At 40.0% G+C, this 18,189-nt stretch overlaps 2 long non-coding RNA genes across 11 annotated transcripts in view; one reads left to right on the top strand and one right to left on the bottom strand.

Annotated features, from left to right (window-relative positions):
- LOC106489220 (uncharacterized) overlaps nt 1-9,389 on the bottom strand; it is an 85,852-nt gene extending 76,463 nt beyond the window's left edge. For 6 of the 8 annotated variants that reach the window (XR_010883506.1, XR_010883507.1, XR_010883508.1 and 3 more), the window contains exons 1-4: nt 9,286-9,389; nt 7,968-8,092; nt 4,604-4,678; nt 1,940-2,010 (exon numbers count right to left, since the gene is read on the bottom strand). This is a non-coding gene — a long non-coding RNA (uncharacterized lncRNA). Of the gene's footprint in view, nt 1-606; nt 670-1,939; nt 2,011-2,133; nt 2,171-4,603; nt 4,679-7,967; nt 8,093-9,285 lie in introns of all 8 variants that reach the window. The other 2 variants (XR_010883512.1, XR_010883509.1) reach the window with 2 other exon arrangements.
- LOC106489221 (uncharacterized) overlaps nt 1-18,189 on the top strand; it is a 65,314-nt gene that overhangs the window by 41,653 nt on the left and 5,472 nt on the right. Inside the window, exons 3-4 of one of the 3 annotated variants that reach the window (XR_010883516.1) lie at nt 8,541-8,724; nt 16,495-16,587. This is a non-coding gene — a long non-coding RNA (uncharacterized lncRNA). Of the gene's footprint in view, nt 1-8,540; nt 8,725-9,586; nt 9,824-16,494; nt 16,588-18,189 lie in introns of those variants that run through there. The other 2 variants (XR_010883514.1, XR_001293358.2) reach the window with 2 other exon arrangements.

An 18,189-nucleotide genomic window follows, 5' to 3' on the forward strand; every position in this document is an offset into this window, starting at 1 on the left:
GCACTGTGCAAGAGGTACCGGTGATAAAGATTATAAAAACTGCCACTAGATCCTAGAATCCTGCAGAAGACATTTCTTCATTCTTTTAATATATATACCATTACAGAAATATCTATATTGTTCTAAAAAATTAAGACCAAAGGATTTAAGAATCTAGCAGAAGAGCCAAAGGTCCCATACAGATGGAACATTTTTGTTTGTTTGAATTGCCAGTTGTTCCCTTACTGGCTTTAATTTTGTGAAACATGAAAACAAACATGAAAATAAGCATAATTTTGAGAATAGTATCAGTTTTCTGCTCCTTGCCAGGTTGATAGTTTTCAACTGTGCAGGAGGATAAATAATTTGAAATGCACATTTCAGACATTATGACAAATTTCACAGCAGTTGTCTTAATAGTTATTACAGTGGGGTTTTTTTGATTTACATTTTATATGCATGAGTCTTAGTTTTCTGTTCTAAGAAATTCAGCTATTTCTGAAGAACAGTGCTGTCGAATCTGAACTTTGTTTAAAAAGTCTTATGTGAGATCTTGAGCCCCTGTCTAAGGTTACACAGAAAATTCAAAAACATTAAACAAACACCTGCCAATTTAGTGCTGCCTACCTGAGCCTGCAAAGTGAATGAACCAGTCCTTCTGACAAGTGTAATCTGCCCATTTCTCACTGCCTGAGAAGAATGAACAGATCAAACCCTTCAGAACAATCAGTTTTCCTGGAGTCCAGGATTATGCAGCTACAAATTTAGCATTTTCCCAAGATGCAATGGAATGTGGTAACTTTATGCAGCCAGACCCTAATATTGTTTTCTGTCTCTTTGACAGACAGGCTCCACACCTTTCTTCACAAAGGAAGTTAATGGGAATACAATGCATGCTTCCTGCACAGTTCCAAGAGTGTAGGTTGTAGGATGGGTCAGAGACCTAAAGCTGCAGTCCAAATTACAGCTAGTTTCTGGGGAGAGCTGAAAACACAGTTTTACAAATTTGACAGTCTAACAAATAGCTCAGCTGCTGACATCCAAACAATCAAAGAAATGAAACACTAAAGCTGCCTGCAACAGTTCCCTTCTCTGATGTGGACAGGAAAAAGGTGCATCTAATTCAGGTATGGAGACGACCATAAAACTGAAGGATTAGCAAGTGGTTTGGGAGACTAGGAGACCCTACCAAAAACAAGCTGTTTCATGGCTCCTAGTAGGACTTAAAAAAAAAAAAAAAACTATCAACCTGTTGTATGTGCCTCAAACACACTTCTGCAGTAATCCAAAGCAGACGCTACCCCAGTTGCTTTCCCTTTCCCTTCCAAACAGATTTCCCTAAATTCCTGCACAATACCCCAACTTCTGACTATTAGGGGGATCAAAAGGCAGCTCAATGTGGCTAGATCTGAACTACTTGTGCCCTGACTGGCAGGCCAATGAAACATGCTGACTGGCAAGTCAACAGGTTGAACAGAATAGAAAATTTCTGAGTCTGTGCTGCAGCTTTTTCTACCCTGCGGGCACTAATCTGAGTCCCCTTCCCATGCCCAGCTGCTAAATTTCACTCAAACTGTAGAAACGTGTCTTTGTGACCTCTGTCCCTCAATGCAGCTGAAATTAACCAGTGGATTCAAAAGTTATTAGGAGGCTGACAGCACGATCCTGTATATCTCATTTTGTTCAGAAATTGGGCATGATCACTGTGAAAATAACTAATGATTTTTATGTCACTTACTGTTTTCATTCAGGAGTCACATCACAAACTCATCTATAAGAGAATATAGATTTTTACGTGGTGATAGCACAAATTAATCCAGAGAACGTAGGATCTGTTTCAATAAAGCTGGCTTTGTTATGCCGCTGTGCACAGGACCCTGAATATGTGCCACTTCATAACAGTGAAAATTTAAGAGAAATACAATTTGATACATACAAAAATGTACTTTTTTCATCTTACCAAGGCTGCAGTTGACTGCCCTTCATGCAGATCCCTGCTTCTCTTCCAATTCCATGCTGTATCTCCCAAGCCTTAAGAAAAGTTCAGTGATATGTATTTCAGGAAAAGAACAGTGATACCAAGCTTAATGAATCTATTCAGTATACTTTGACTTTTTTTTTTTTTAATAAGAATAATGTTTATTAAAGAATTACCTTAAAATCCTGATCCTAGTGCCTGGATCCTGATATCCTAATTTAGGGAATAATTTTTAATATTATGCATATTTCCCTTTCTCATAAATTACACCTGCAGTGCTAGTCTTCCCTTTTCCATTGCTCTAACAATAAATTTTGATTTGTGTCTCTCGCAAAAGAGGCATAGTTGAAATCAAAGGGTTTTATTTGCTGCTGGATTCCAGCAACTGATGAAAGAAGGAAAAATACCTGGAAAGGTGTAATGACCTCTCCAAAACTCCCATAAAAAGAAGAGAGACAAAGAATAGTCAGTGTGGAAAAGTTAATAGAATACTGGACATTAGAGGAAAGGTTAGCAGGAAACAATGTGCGTGAGAAGAGTCAGGGAAGTGAAAGTGATTTAACAGAAAAGGATATGGAATAACAGAAACAAAATTATCTTCTTAGCAGAGCACTGAGAATGGGATTTTCAGAATGGTTCAGCACTGGCCTATCTCTTCTTCTATTGAAGTAAAAAAATTATATCAATTCCAAATATGTTTAAAGAAAACCTTTTAAGCCTGTGCTTAACTTTAAGCATATACAGATTTTAAACTCAGCTCAGCAAAACAGCTAAAAAAGTGCTGCAATTAAAAACAAATTTAAGTCATCTTGTAATCATTCAGTATGTCTGTACTACCAAGTATGCATTCAAATCCAAGCCCCGACTCCCTACTCTGTTTATATGCTGACTCACACTTTGGCTCTGGTCTGAATCCAGCCTATTGGTTATCAGCAAGGCAAACTCAAGCACAAGATGCAAGGGACTAAGTTGGATTCAGTCTTCTTTCACAGGCCATACTCATGCAAGTATTGTGATTTACATACAAGCTTAACTGTTTACTGAAGCAGAATGTAAATAATTAAGTGCGTAACGTTAACTTAATTGAAGAATCAGGTCTCAAAAAACAAAACTAAAGAAAAAGCAGCTGAGAAAGAAGAAAGAAGCAGACTGTTGACTCTGCATTAGAAATAAATGACCTCTGGGTTATATCTCAAAGCACTCTGCCTGAAATCTAGTGCTTCTTTTTGGCTTAAGTTTTAAATCTTATTTTTAATACACTAAATGGTAAATAACTCTGGCAAAGGTTAAATTAGTTCAGTGGTTGATAACAGTACTAAAGGAATTCTTAACACAGGATGTAGCCGAGTTATTAGTATAATGGACTCACCATCTTTTCTGCATGTTTAAACACACTTGTACCTCCAAACCCAATTTGGTAAATAGCTGGGAGAGGGTTAATCTCCAGTGTTCCAATCTCTATGGTAACAACCATAGAGATAGGAGGAAATGTGGAAATCATAAGCTGCTAGTAAGGTTCTTTCCCTTTTATTCCTTACTCTACAATACAGTTACTAAAGGAAAAGAAAAGTTGAGCCACTCAGATTGCTAAGTGAACCAAAAAAGGTCTGGGACATCCCTCAGGGTCCTGTGAGCTTCTGGTCATTGTGATCCATCTCCTGAACTATGGATCATTCTATGCGCCATTACTTTAAGTTGTTACCTATCTAAATGACCAGGAAGCTGATATCAGCACTCAACCACTATATTCTTTATACGTACATAAGTACGTACATACGTGTGTGTGTGCAGATATTCCATCCTTTACATTCATGAAAAAAACCATAAAAATCAAACTCCCTGTTTTTAAGATGTATGCTTAAAAAAAATCCATACACTTAAGAATCAATACTTAATGATGGTGGGGAGGTAGAATAAAAGATTCAAGAACTGCTTAAGATAGTATGTTAGAAACAGAATTAGTTTTTCTATAGATTCATTCACCTTTTCATAAAACAGGTAAATGAGATAATGTTTTGTTCTTCTCAGGAGTATTATGAGCATTACTAAAACTTTATAAATGTTTTGAAGCTCACATTTCAAATATTTCCAGAAATTGGGAAGCTAAAGAAGCAAATGAACAGCTTACATCAAGCTGTCTTAAAAGAAATAAATTGAACAGCAAAAAATCCCCAAACAAATTAATGATAGCTACAACATTTACAGATCCCTCACTCCTGCATTAATTTCATTTAAATGCAGACATACATACCTGCAAAGTTTAAGCATCAATCTTTCAAACAGTTCCACATATCTGAGCTTTACTCCTCTGAGCAGTGCTATCACTGAAACTATTCATGTGAAGAGTTAAGCACATGCATAGGACTAAGGCTAAATTAAGTAATAGAGAAATTAGCTAATGAATTCAGTGCATCACTAACAATTATTTTTGAAAAGTCAAGGACAACTAAGAAGATAACAAAGCTTGAGAAATTAACAACTAAAATACTGGGGGGAGGGATAGAAATGAGGTTATGGCCCCAGCAATTACCCTATGAAAATCTAATTTTGATACCTATTAAATAGCAGAATCAATACTAGGTGTAAAAAATAATAGCACATCCCCTCAATAACTTAATAATCATGGCAACTACACTATTTTCTCACCATTTGATGAATCCTCTTCAGTTCAAGGCTGAAGTTCATGGGCACTGTGGAGAAGATCACTTGGCAACTGCTCTGCTGTAATTAATCCATGAATAAAGAATGGGCTTCAGTTTTCACAGATGCCGAGCCAGCACTTTTCACAACCATTAAATCCCCCAAAATATTAAAACATTTAGAAGTTACAGTTAGGCCATTTTAGCAAAACTTTACCAGGAAATTTAAGTTTAACAATAATTGAATCTTTCTTAAATCCCCAGAAAAGAGTGATAGGTTCATTATTATAAGGCAGGCCTAGAGCTATGTTAGAGTCACAATATTGTAAGATCTGAATGTAAATATAGTAAATCCAACCTTTTTGGCTATTACATTAGTCTTTATTCTAAAATGCTTATTATAAAGGCTGAAAAAATTAAACTGAAAGTTGGCTTTTGAAAAATCAAGAGGTAGGTAACAGTAAAAATTTGCTACAGTTTTTTCATCTAGAAGTTTATAGGAAATTTAATAAAGCAGATGTAAGTCCCATTCCAACACATATTTCTCGCGGTCCTTACTGCCAAGAGAAGCATCCTTAAATCAGGTCTATACTGGCAAATTCAGAACTCTGTTTTCACTGCTATTGCAGTCTTAACCACTGTACAATAGTAAATCCTGTACAGTTCTTTCTAGATTACAACCACTATCATTGCTACCAAACTGAAATTGCCATGATAATTGCAATCCTGTATTTGTTAGGGTAAATCAGAGCCTGAATGGCTACAGAATAAAGTAGAAAACTTACAAGTGAAACAGGACATTCAACTGCAGTTACAAGATTTATTAAACTGAAATTTTAAACTTCACTTGATATCAAACTTTTAGAAGGCGCCTGATTGGAGGCTTAGATGATTCTATAATGAGGCTGACGATCTAGTACAGAAGTCAGGATGAGCATCAAGAGCAAGGTAAGGCTCAAATTAGGAAAAAAAGAGTACTAAAAAATATGGAATTCCCAGTGGCAGTATGCACGTATCATGCCATACCAACACAGAATACCAAAATGATATGTAGACTGTGCAAATATTGAAAAGATTATTATAATTGCTACATACTGGCTGTATCTTGGTGCTCTCCAGTTGGCCTGAACTGACTAGGGACTGGACCAGGTGAAGGTAACGGAATAATAGGCAAATACCCAGGCAAACCAAAGAATCTGACTAAAAAGATACACAGTAATGACAAAATGCCAGTTTTCATTACAAGAAATTTCTCTAATCCTCGTGGTTGTAAAACAAGCCTTAAAAAGCATATAGCTAGGTAATCTGTAAAGTAATGTGTGCCTGAGTCAGAAGACAGCCTCCAACTTTCTAACCATCCCTGATTAGCTATCAGTTTCTGCATCACTTTGGCAGATAAGAATCTTGCTTTGTTTCGGCAGCCTCTCAACTGGACCCAGGCAATTCAGTATACCCGAGTATGAAGTCTGCTGCACGTAGTAAACTCCAAGTACAGGAAGCTGAGGGGTGTCATCTCAGCAATGTAGGTTATTGTAAGTCCCTCTCTTCCGCTCTATACTGATTTTCTTTACAATTGTCAGTTACAAATTCAGGGTCTCAGGATGCTAGAGGGCCTAAATCCACAGTCCCTGAAGAAACGCCTAGGTCTCTAGATCACATCCTGTGGTCAACAGTTTCCCCCTTCTGACGCAAGAGAACCTGTACAACAAGGGGAAAAAAGTTATCTTTTTTACACACAGAACTTTCTCAGGGGCTGGTTCAAGTCTATGGAATGAATTTGCCTAGGAGCCAAGGGCCATCAGAAACCTAACCACATTTTGCTTGAAAAACAAAACACATTTCTTTGACCTTGCCTCACTAACATAAATACATAACACGTATATGGAAAAAAAGACAGATAAAATAAACTGAAAATTCATCTGCGCATGTTCCTTCCTCTGGCAGCAAGAGAAGAGAACAGAAAACATGACAAATGTTTGTCAAGTCACTTATTACAATATTAGATGATTTGCTGACAATGTAATGACACTCTCCGAGGAGAAGAATCTGTGACAGAAGACATGTACTAATAGAAGGTGCTCAGGTAGTGCTGTAATGAGCACTGAATGAGGAAAGGAATCCATTATAGAAAATGCAACTTAATCTCACATTTACTACCATAGCGGATAAGACTTCCACCATTCTGATGAGCCCGGGTTATTTGGAATGGAAATTTGATCTAAAGAATTGACATCACTTTTGGTGAAGCTCAGAATCCCTCTCCTCTCCGTTCCGTCCTCCGCTGTGTTCCCGCTGTGACTTTTTGGCTTCACTAGTCACTGAGGAAACAAGCTGATGATCTTCACCCAGATGCTACAGCCAGAGAATGCAATACCCACCTCATATTGCATGGATTTTTATAATATAGCAATTGCCTAACTTTCTTACTTGTTCTGCTAGTTAAATATTTAACCATCCTGATCTTTAAATTAATATAATTGTACATTATAGAAATTAAGTCCCAGTGATATGAATGGAAGAATCTGGCAAATCAAGACTATTGCATTAGGTTCTGTTTTGTGCAGTTATAAGTAATATACTGAGACAAAAAATGATTGTGTAATACAACTATTAGCTTAAGTCTGAAATAGAAGAACATAACAATGAATAGGACTAGTCAGTGTGCTCATACATAATGATACATATTTCAGCCTATAAAGAATTGAGGCCTATGTGCATTAGGTATGGAATCTGAATCTGAGAGCAACTAATGGCTATTAGGGGATGCAAAAATAGCACTTTCATTAAAAATCTTAATGAAACCATAGAAATTATGTTTCAGAGGACAACAGTGTGAGTCAGATAACAGAATATCAAGTCCAGACTGACATTCTATCTTCTGTATCTTATTTCTATATTATGGTCAGATTAAATGGTTATTCAGATGAAAAATAATGACTAGAATTATTTTAGGGCAAAACTATACATAATCTAAATATAGAGAAGTGGTAGGGTAACATTATAAATTTATATTTTCCTTTATTGCTTTCATTGATATTTCTACTGCAAAGTCCTGTTTTCACATGCACACAACCTTCAGAAAAAAATTTAGAAGATATTTACTATCATTCTTCTCAGTTCAAATGCACACTTTTTGAAATTTTCACTCATACTAATTTTAATAAAGTAAGAGTGAAAATGTAAATATACTGCAAATCATTTATAATTTCTCCTTTTTAGCATAAAATTCTTATGTACTTAAGGTTTTCTGCTGGCTAATTTTCACAGAGAACTCGTTTTAAAAAAATAAAAATTAGTTTCTTGAACAACATCTCAAACCTGAGGAAAATATAACAACATAAATACATAATATTAGCTGTGTGATTACTTACATGTTGTTTCGCCTTGCTGTTTCACTAAAGAGTTCCAGAACTGCATTTTTTCTGACTAGTTCAGTTTTCGTAGCCATGATGGTCTAAGCTTTCTGAGCCCAAAAGCTTGTTGCTGTTTTCTCCAACTGTGTCAGTTGGTAAAAAAAAAAAAAAAAAAAAAGAGAGAGAGAGAGAGAGAGAGAGAGAGAGAGAGAGAGATTACCTCTCCCTACAGAGCTTGTTTTGCTTATATTTTTGACTAAGCAGCCGTAGAAGTGAGCAGTGGAATCATTAGCAACATTAGGCCCTGAGCCTGCAAACATTTGACTGTAAGTAGTCCAGCTGAATTTAACAGGACTAGCTCAAATATGTGAGGGGAAGATTTTCAAAGTCAATGGGAAGAGAACTCCTAGAATCTCATTATGTACTTTTGAAAATCTTCTCCAAGTCATGGCAACAGCAGTTTGCAAGTCTGCGGCCTCTGCTATTTACTGCTTTTCTTTTTTTTTTTTTAGAGCATATTAGATAAAAATTCCAGTTAAAAATTTTGAGGAGCTGTTTGCACTGATGCCTTAGGTCTCTCCACAAAACCAGGGGTCCGCACAGGCTGAGGAGAGCTCAAAGGAAAGAATCCTTCAACAGTCAAAAGTCAAGTGCAGACTAGTGGTTTGAGCTGCACTGTAATCTGCCTTTCCTCCGTGGCTTTGAGCAACTCACAACCTCCATCTCGATTTCCCCATCTGTGAAATGGGGATAGAAACACTAACCAAACTATCAGGTACCTTATGATAAGTCAAAACTCGGAGTGGGGGAGAAGGGGGGGGGGCATGAAAATGAAAGTTCACGGCCGCTTCTAAGTATTGTGAAAAGGCAAAGCGAATCCTTCCAAAGCTGAACCTCGCTCCGTCAAGTTACTCAGGGAGGTATTTTTTTTCAAATGACCAGTGTAAGGCACTCTGGGCCCAATCTGCCCCGAGATGCGCCTACACAGCCGCGCTCGGCTTCGGTATGCGGAGCCGGGGGGGGGGGGGGGCCGGGGGTGGAGCGGGCCGGCCCGCAGCCGGTGCGGCGGGAGGCGGCGGGGGGGGAGGGGAGCGGAGCGGAGCGGCGGTTGCCAGCGCGGGATCGGGCCCCGCGGGCGAGCGCCGAGCGCTTCAAACCCGCCGCCCTCGGCGGGGTGCGCGGCGCGGCGCGGGCCGGGCCGGGGGAGCCGCGGGGGGGGCGGGGGGCGCGGGCCGTATTTTTCTCAGGTCCTTTCGCGCACGCCCCCCTCCCCCCGGCGGTTTCCTTCCCTACCTTCCCAAACGCGCTCCCCCCCCCCCCCCGCAGCCGCCTTTACCTTGACAAGTCCGCGGGGCTGGCGGTGGTCTCTCTCCCTCACACACATCTCTACCACACCGCCTCTCCCCCGCGGGCCGGGACGCTGGGTGACATTTCCTCCCTCTCCCCCCTCTCCTCCTCCCCCCCCCCCATTAGCGGCAGTTGGGTTGCGAGCGCGGGAGCGCGCGCTAGCGGGGAGGGCGTGGAGCGCGCGCAGGCTGCGAGCGGGGGGGAGGGGCGGCATTGACAGCGAGCGCCGTGTCCGTAGCGCTGCCTCAGCCCGAGCGGCTCTCCCCCCGCGCGCCCCCCTCCCTTCCCGGCATACCCCGGGGCAGCGGGGCTGGCTCTAACGAATTTGAATGAAGAGCCCTGCTCTTTCGGCGCCATTTTCGAGTGATGCCCGATCGCATCGCTGCCGCGGGGGAGCCACAGCCCGCGGGGCCGCCCGCCGTGGCCCTGGCCGCTGCTGAAAGTCGCCCGTCTCCCGCCCTCTCTCTTCCCCTCGCCGCCGCTACCGCCGCCGCGCTCTGGAGCGGGTGCCGCCACCCGCAGAGGCGGTAAGAGCCGGAGGGACCGGGCGCGGCTGGGGCAAGGGGCGCCAGACGGGCGGGGGCCGCCCGTCGCCGGCAGCCGGGGTCCCGGGGTCCCGCCGCCGCCGGGAAGAGCTCCCCCCCCAGGAGCGCGGGGGGCGGCAGCGGGGGGCTCCCGGAGGCGACGGCGGCAGGTCTCGCCGTGGGCTCGCGGGCGGATCTGTCACTCGCTTCCCTCAGCCCCCGAAGGGTGGGAGCGGGCGGGAGCGGCGTGTCCTCCGGCAGGTAACTGCGCTCCCCCGGGGCGGCGGCGGCGGCGGTGGCGGTGGCGGGGAGCATCTGGCCGGAGCGGGGATCCGGGGAGCGCCGCTTCCCCCCGCCGGCCGCCCGCCCCCGGGGAGCGCGGCGCGGGGGCGGGCGGGAGGCGCGGGGCGGCCGGAGCGGGGGGTCGCGCGGCGGCCCCGACCCCGGTGTGCGCCCCGCTCTCCCGTGACATGACATGACAGGCTGCCCTCCGATCCCCCTTCCTTCCCTTCCCCCGCCCGCCTTCTCCGCCGCCTCTCCGCCGTGGAAATCTCGGGGCAGCGCTCGGGACACGGCGGCTCCTGCTTCCCGGCTCTGCAGCAGCCAGGATGACTTCCCCACTTACATGCACATCGCCCCTTCTCCCCCCCCCCCCGCCACCTCCTTCCTCCCCGTGTTTTCGTAACCCGGATTAATGCCCCTTCGCTCTTCCCCCTCCCTTCCCCCCCCCTCCAAAATAAGAGGACAACCTTCGCTTTTTTTTCTCGGCTTGTTTCCTTTCCGTGTTAGCAGATTAACTTCTCCGTTTAAGCGCTTTCTCCACCTCCCACTTAAGCGCTTAATTTCCCGTGTCACGATATCGGAGCCTCCTTTAACAGAAACCTGGGTGACGGTTATGGTGCCACATGCTATCACATTTATCATCTCTGTCCCTTTGGGTATTAACGAAGGACCAAAGTGCTGTTAATCGCGTATTGCACAGGGCTGGGCTGGGTTTTTTTTTGTTTTTTTTTTTTCCCTCTTAGCGTTAAAACGCGAGTTTCCTTCCTGCACTAGAGTGGGGGACATAATCCGAGGCCATTTGAATTGTGCCAGTTATTTGTAGGTGTTTTCCTCTCCTCCCACACACCCCAAAAATGAGTAAATACCCTCCCCGCAGATAGCCCAGCCTAATACTGTGATCAGATCTGGCCATTCACCTCCTCTTCTCCGCCTACAAAATTCTCTGTCTCTGTCACCCGGGTCGCTATTTGTCATTGGCTTAGCTATTTTTTGGTGGCTGTTTCTATGTCATTTCTCGGTGGCCAGCAGCTCTGTCTTTCGTAGCTTATAAGCGTGATCGTGCTTATTGTGATATGCAATGAAATCACTCTCGCAGCGCATCTGATAAGCGATTACCCCGCTGCACACACATAATATGTGACACTGTGCCTTTTCCTCCACGACGCCGTTTAACCCCCTCGGGACTGGATGCGGCGTGGGCGCTCGCCTCTCGGAGTTGCGCGCACACAAGACATCTTTTTGTTGCAGCGGCGGCTCGGTGGGAGCGGGAGCGCAGGCAGGGATAATAACGCGCCGCGGGGCGGGCGAGCCGCAGAGAGCGAGCGCTACGCGCGCAGCGGCTGCCAGGCCATCGGGCGCTCTCCCAGGCGCGATTCCTAGCGCTACTTTTTATTCCTCTTCCTACTTCCCTATTCACTTTCGGCCGCCGAGGGCTTTTTCCGAGGCAGGAAGGCGGGTGGACGTTTTCCCAAACGCTGTTTGATCCCCGGGCGCTCGGGACTCCCGCGGAGCCGGCGGGAGCGTAGGATGCGCAAGGCAGGCGGCATCGGGCCCCGCCGAGGCGCCCGTGCAGCGCGGACCGGCCCGGCTGCCCCCGTGATTGGCTGCGGGGCCGCGGCGCTGGGCGCGGAGGTTGGACCGGGTCGCCGCTCCGCGCCGCGCCGCGCTCCGCTCCCCTCCCCCCGCACATCCCTCCGCTGCGCTGCGCCGCGCCGGGCCGAGCGCCCTCGCCCCCGAGAATAACGAGTTAACCGAGTCACGTAGGAGGGACGTAGCGAGGAGTTGGGGTGCAGAAGTGCTGTACAAAAGATTTCTGTGTACATGGCTGAAAGCCTGTAGCCTTAAAGTGAAATGCAAAACTTAGTGTTTCCAGCATGGTGACTGGATTGTGATTCAAGGTATTTTCTGTGTAACGCAGAAACACAATAGTGCAAGGAGATTTTCCTGCCTTGAATCCTTAAGGTTTCCTTGTGTTCTTTTGATCTAACACACAAATTGCACTTTTTTCAGTCCCTTTTCCCTAGGAATAGCTGCTTCGATTGTCTCTACGGTTTATTACCTTTCTGTCCTCACAACTAGAAAATTCAGCTTAATCTCTGAAATTGCGATACTAGTAAGATCCTGTTGAAATTTAGCACTTATTTCTTTAGATTCACATCATTATTCTCAGACTGTTTTAGGAAACATTTTTAACAGTTAGTGTGGGAATGTGTACAAAGCTGTTTTGTTGTAGCTGTGTATACTTTGAAATATCAGTATTTGTAAAGATTTACACTATTCAACAGTGGAAGTAAACTTACAAACACTGACTTTCACTTTCAAGGAAATAACTGTCCCGACTCATAGTTAATTTAGAAAAAAATTTTAAGTCAGTACTGTACAGGTGCGTATACTCCCCCCCACTATTTGACAACCATGTTGAATAGCATGCAATTTATGCCTATTTTTCATTTTAATTAAAATCTGTGCTTAGTACATATTTGACTATATCAAACAACTGTTCTTTTTAGCTTTTTTATTTCTCAGCTGCACTATTCCCATATTTTACAATTACATAAAGGTGGGTGTGGCTAAAATGAAAGCAGTAAGCAATCTAATATCAATATATGGTGGATGCTAAGTAGTTTTTACTTTCTTATATTTGATATACCCTTATTTTGAGGTATTTGAGAAAAATCATGTAGCTTAAATAGACCCTTGTAGAACTGCTTGCATTTTTCACCTTAGTTAAAATGTCAAACATTAACTGGGGTTACTTGGCCCTGGAAAAGTTACATTCAGAGGAAATATCAAATGAACTTAAAGATCTAAATGTATGTATTTACATTATATCGATAAATGAAAGTTAAAGTTATATGACTAGTACAATATTGCTTAGGTATACCATGTAGCATAGTAAATATATTATTTTTTAATTTTTTTTCTTTTCAGTTTGATCTCTTGTCTTGATTCTCAGAAAAACATCCAAATAAACTTCAGTTGTCCTCTTTAAAAAAAAAAAAAAATTACTGAACGTTTCCAAGCTATATCCTTTCCTTTTATAAATATAAATCTACTGAAGCTTGAAGTGACTTTGAAATTTTTAATTTTCAAAAATAACAGTAATTTGAAAATGCGAGTATGTGTATATATGACTTTTGCATGAATTACAGTAGTATTACATAGGAAACATACTGTAGTAGTATTTTAAAGGTAGACTTTATATAGACTTAGATAACAAGATATTACAGTGTGGGGTGTGGGGGTTTTTTTGTTTGTTTTGTTTTTTCTTAGCTAGTGGAACTGAGGCTATATACACTATTCCATCGGAAAGTGGTATCACACAAGAAATTTTGCTTTGAAGTTATAGCCTTTCTTTGCTTAATTATCCTTATACTAATAAGACAAATTTTGTAGTTAAGTACAATTGGAACTGCATACACAGTACCTGTCCGTGTACACCCTGCCTGTGATCACTGTAGGGAAGGTGCACATCTCATCCATCTTGAATGTCAAAAGCCATCCTAACAGGTGTATCTACACTTTTCTGTAACACTTTTAAGTATATACAAGCACACTACCTTTCTTTATGTAAAAAGTAGTCACTTAACAGCTAGCATTTCTTTTATGGGAACTTACTATTTTTTGTTATTTCAATTGGGAAGCAATAAACTACTAAACATATAGAGAAGAACTGGGAAACTTACCACTGTATTCTATGAATATGCTGCAGGTATTCAGCTTCTCAGATATAATCGTTCCCCCACCCCCAAAAGCCCGTTGCTAGTCATTCCTGTAATTTACATTCATTACAAATTGTCGAAAGGAGAGCGCATCTTGGACTTGTTTTGACTGTCTGTGAAAGCAATAGGGAATGAAATTGTAGCCTTTTGTGTACAAGCAGAAAATGATTTTTATGGTAAATGTCTTAAAAATAAAAATAACTAACTTCACACCAATAAGTATCTCTATAGATATTTCCATACATATGTTATTACAAATTTTTAAACAGTTGATATCTAACATTGGAACCTGAGCTCAAAAATTATAATCTTTTCCATTAACAGTAATGCTTAGAATATTTTGTTTGAACAGGCTGCCTAAATTACTTTTGTAGATAGTTCTCTGTGGGTCTTCTCACACAGCTTTTTTTTTTTTTTTAATTGAACTAGCAATGTACTTTTAAGATAGAAATAATGATGATATGCCCCACAAATATTAAGGGGGCAAGAGACAGAGTAGAGATGGGTAGCCACAAGTCTCCTGTAACTTTTTTTCTGAGTGAAAATATTGCTTTGCAATTTTATTTTGTGAGTTGTTGGCATGAGTTCTGTAGAATTTTTAGGTAACTGGTGTTTTAACACACAACAAGAAAGATAAGTTAGGTTTTAAAAGGAATCTAGTTCTTGAAAAAAATCTTGATTTTTGGATAGTAGGCAATTTCAGAAGTGGTTAGAACTAGCTAAGTATAAAAGTTTCTGCCTTTGTTTTAATAGGGCTTAAGGAGAGGTCTATATTGATTTTTGTTTTTTTAACCCTTTATTTTAATTTTTAAGAAGACTCCAGTTCTACTAAAAGAAACTTTGGGATATCTCTTATCCACTAGAGAGTTGATGGTACAATAACTGAGGAATAATTTTATTCTTAACTTTGTTAATTGTTGCGTGAGAACTTCCAGCAGGCTTGCATGAAGATTGCAGTGGCATAACAGAACTTGAGCTCTAATGCAGCTATAAGTCTGGCAATTTTTTACTTTAATATTGCATCTAATTATGGGTTATTGCACCTTTTAAAAAATGAGTTCTCTTCACAGAGAGTACTAGGTTTCCTAGATCTTATATAATCCTGAACACTTCCTCATATCTTGGCAATGAACAGTTGCTAGTGTATAAGGGTGACCCCCCCACACACACATTTATTACCATATATACACATCTACGGTAGAAAATGTAAATTATATATCTAGCTTTTATTTTGTTAAAAGCTTCCTGAGATATCTTTTAAAACTGAAGATGATATTGTTAAATTGCTCAAAACTGAAAAAAATAGCAGTGACTTCCAGTGATCGTTATTAATGTCTAAAGGAAACCACTGCTAGAAATAGGGAAAAAAAAAAGTCTTGACTATTTAGTTTGTTTTCAAAAACTGCAATGAGTGTATCTACTGTAAATAGATTATTAATAAACTTTTTAACATAGAATTTAGTTGCAACTAGTAATTTTATTTCATGCTAAATAAAATACAAAATAAGACTTGGGTTGAGAAAAAAGATAATTACACATATTGATTATTTAGGCTTGTATTTTCATATACAAAGGTTTTAAGCAAGTCCACCTTCAATATTATCTTTAACTGTATTAAATCTCAGTGTAAGCATTGGGAGAAAATTTTCAGAAGCATTTTTATGTTTCTGATTTATTAACAGAAACTTTTTTTAAAAGGGTGTAATAGAAGAAATGTGTGGAATATATGAAAATACAGACAAATTCCTTTTTATTATGAAAGTAGGGTGCTTATGATAGATCCTTAGCTGTGGGGATTTTTTTTTTTTTTTTTTTAGTATTTTCTGGAATATGCTTAAAGAATAGAAAGCAAATCTGTGGAAATATTTGTAAACAGGTGACTTGATCTAGGCATCTGCTGCTCATTTATTAGACATAGGGTGTGTCTTGTTGTACTGTCTATATTACAAAAAAAGGCAAACTAAATTTAAAAATTTGGCTTTGTGAATGCATTATTTCCTCCAGTAGATATTTGAAGATAGTACTACCGCTATCAAGTTATACTTTGTTCTTACCTGATTACTCTCATGGCCAATATATTTATTTTGTTGGTTTTTTTTAATTTTATTTCATCTCTGAGTGTATATGACTTTGCTATTTCCATTTCATGTTTTAAAGTAATTAATATTTACACAACTATATTTTAGTAAAGGCACTAGTGGTACTACTTATGCCTTTAAGAGAAAAAAAATAAAGCTCCTTAAAGAAAAACACTAGAAGCTGAATACTTAATAGTCAATAGCATATTTGGGAAGTATGACAGTGGCACTCACACATCGGTTAAGTAGTTTATACTTACCTGTTTGAGGGCGGAGGGAGAGGTTGGGGGAGGGGTGGTTCCCTCCCCCCATTTTTTCTTTCTCTTACTTTGCTCTTAAAATTCTGTGAGAAGAATGAAGGCAGAAACATGCTAATCTGATTTGTTTCAGGAGGCTTCTGATAATAGAGGCCTATCACAGGTGTTCCTAATCAAGTCAGTTTGGTTAAAAAAATAAGTATTTTTAAAATTAGGGTTTCCTGTAGCATAGGCAATGTGAGGGTCAACCCAATGACCTACATCTATGTTTGGGGATCAACCATGAAACTGTGGGTGTTGGAAAAATGTTATAATACATGACATTTTCATTGCAGGTTTCGACCTTTCAATAGAGAGCTGATTTTGGAGAATGACTTACTCCTGTGATTGAAAAACTCTCTCTGGAAGGTTGATGGAGCATGAGCATGGTATATATTATATTAACATTTCTCTTATTACATATGTTCTTTATTTTAAAAAATTTATATCGTAATGTAACTTCTTTGGATTGTTAAAAATAAGCCAGTTCTGCTGGGTTTGTTCAAGATTTTGTTTGTTGAAATAATTCTTCTTCACACTCCCTCTGTAAATTTTAAAAGACTAAATAAAAGTATTCACACAGGCTGTCTTCAGAAGGAAATAAAGTGGCCAAAGTATGCACAAAAAGCTGAGTTTGCCATAGCCTTGATCACTGAAGTTATATAAATTCTCCATATAGTATTGTTATCATATTCTTGTCTTGGCAATTACTCCAGCTGAAATGTTGCTAATCCAAAAACAAAATATGGGTGATGTAGTTTTTATTTTTAAGTAACTTTATTTTTTGTCAGGTGTGTTTAAAGATAAGAATAGAGAACTAGTTGAGTGCATTTCAGTGTAATGTGCAAAATCTGTTCTGAAAAGTATTAATAAGCTAACTACTTGACAAGTGAAGAAACAGAAAACAGGGGAAATGGTTTTCAGAGCCCTCCACCTTTAGAAGAACAGCCAGAAATTTGAAGTATTTCGTATATTTGTCAATAAATAACTATTGTCTGGTAAAAGTGAATAACTTAATACTAATAAATATGAACTATACTACACTCATCTTGCAAGTCCTGCATTGCACTAAAAGTGCTAATTTGGCTGAAACCGAGAAATCCATTCAAAGTAATCATAACCTATCTACTTGTATATGAATAATCTTAACTAACTAATTACATAAACAATTGAAATTAAAATAGTAACTGCGCTTGGATTGAGTAAATTTGTTTAAATAGTAAATGGGGGAGAAAAAAATGTAAAACTTTATCTTTAGCAAAATATATTATGTCACAACAAATTTTATGGACATGTCGTGACATTAGCAATTCCAGCTTTCAGCTGGAATCCAGTTTTTATCCTTAATCAAATCTGTCTGTTTTCAAGAGTACATTTTTTTGGTAGGAAGTAATTGTGCCATAATATTAGACAAGTTTTAAAAAGCAAAATTTTAGATTGTACAGTAACTGCTAATTTATATCAAGAAAAAGTTCCAGCAAATCCAGTGAAGTGTAAATTTCATCTTTCCTCGATGTTGTAACTAATGTCTAATATGACTGAAGAACTGCTAGCTTTTACTATTAATACACCTTCTGTTAGAGAAGTATTTGAAGCAATGTCCTGAATGTATTTTTCATATATTGCTATAATTTTATGAGTATTTAAGACCTCCTGTAGAAAACTATCAGATCAGAAACAAAACTTGGAATGCACAAAATATAGAATCTAGGGAAAACAAGTGAAACTTAACTTTATATAAACTTTGCAATTTGTGATTAATGAATACATAGTTCTTTAAGTTTTAATCTCTTTTTTTTTTGTGGTTAAAAATGACAGTAAAAGTATTTTTATTAATGTTGTTATAGTGTTGGGATAACGTGTCTAATATGATCCTAAATAAATAAATATTTTACAATCTGTCTAGAAACTGCTCTAAATATACTGCAATTCTGGTTCTGGTGGGTTGTTTGTTTGTTTGTTTGTTTGTTTTAGTTCTCTTAAGAATATAA

Source organism: Apteryx mantelli, chromosome 1 (assembly GCF_036417845.1).
Source record: "Apteryx mantelli isolate bAptMan1 chromosome 1, bAptMan1.hap1, whole genome shotgun sequence".
Classification (NCBI taxonomy): Eukaryota; Metazoa; Chordata; class Aves; order Apterygiformes; family Apterygidae; genus Apteryx; species Apteryx mantelli.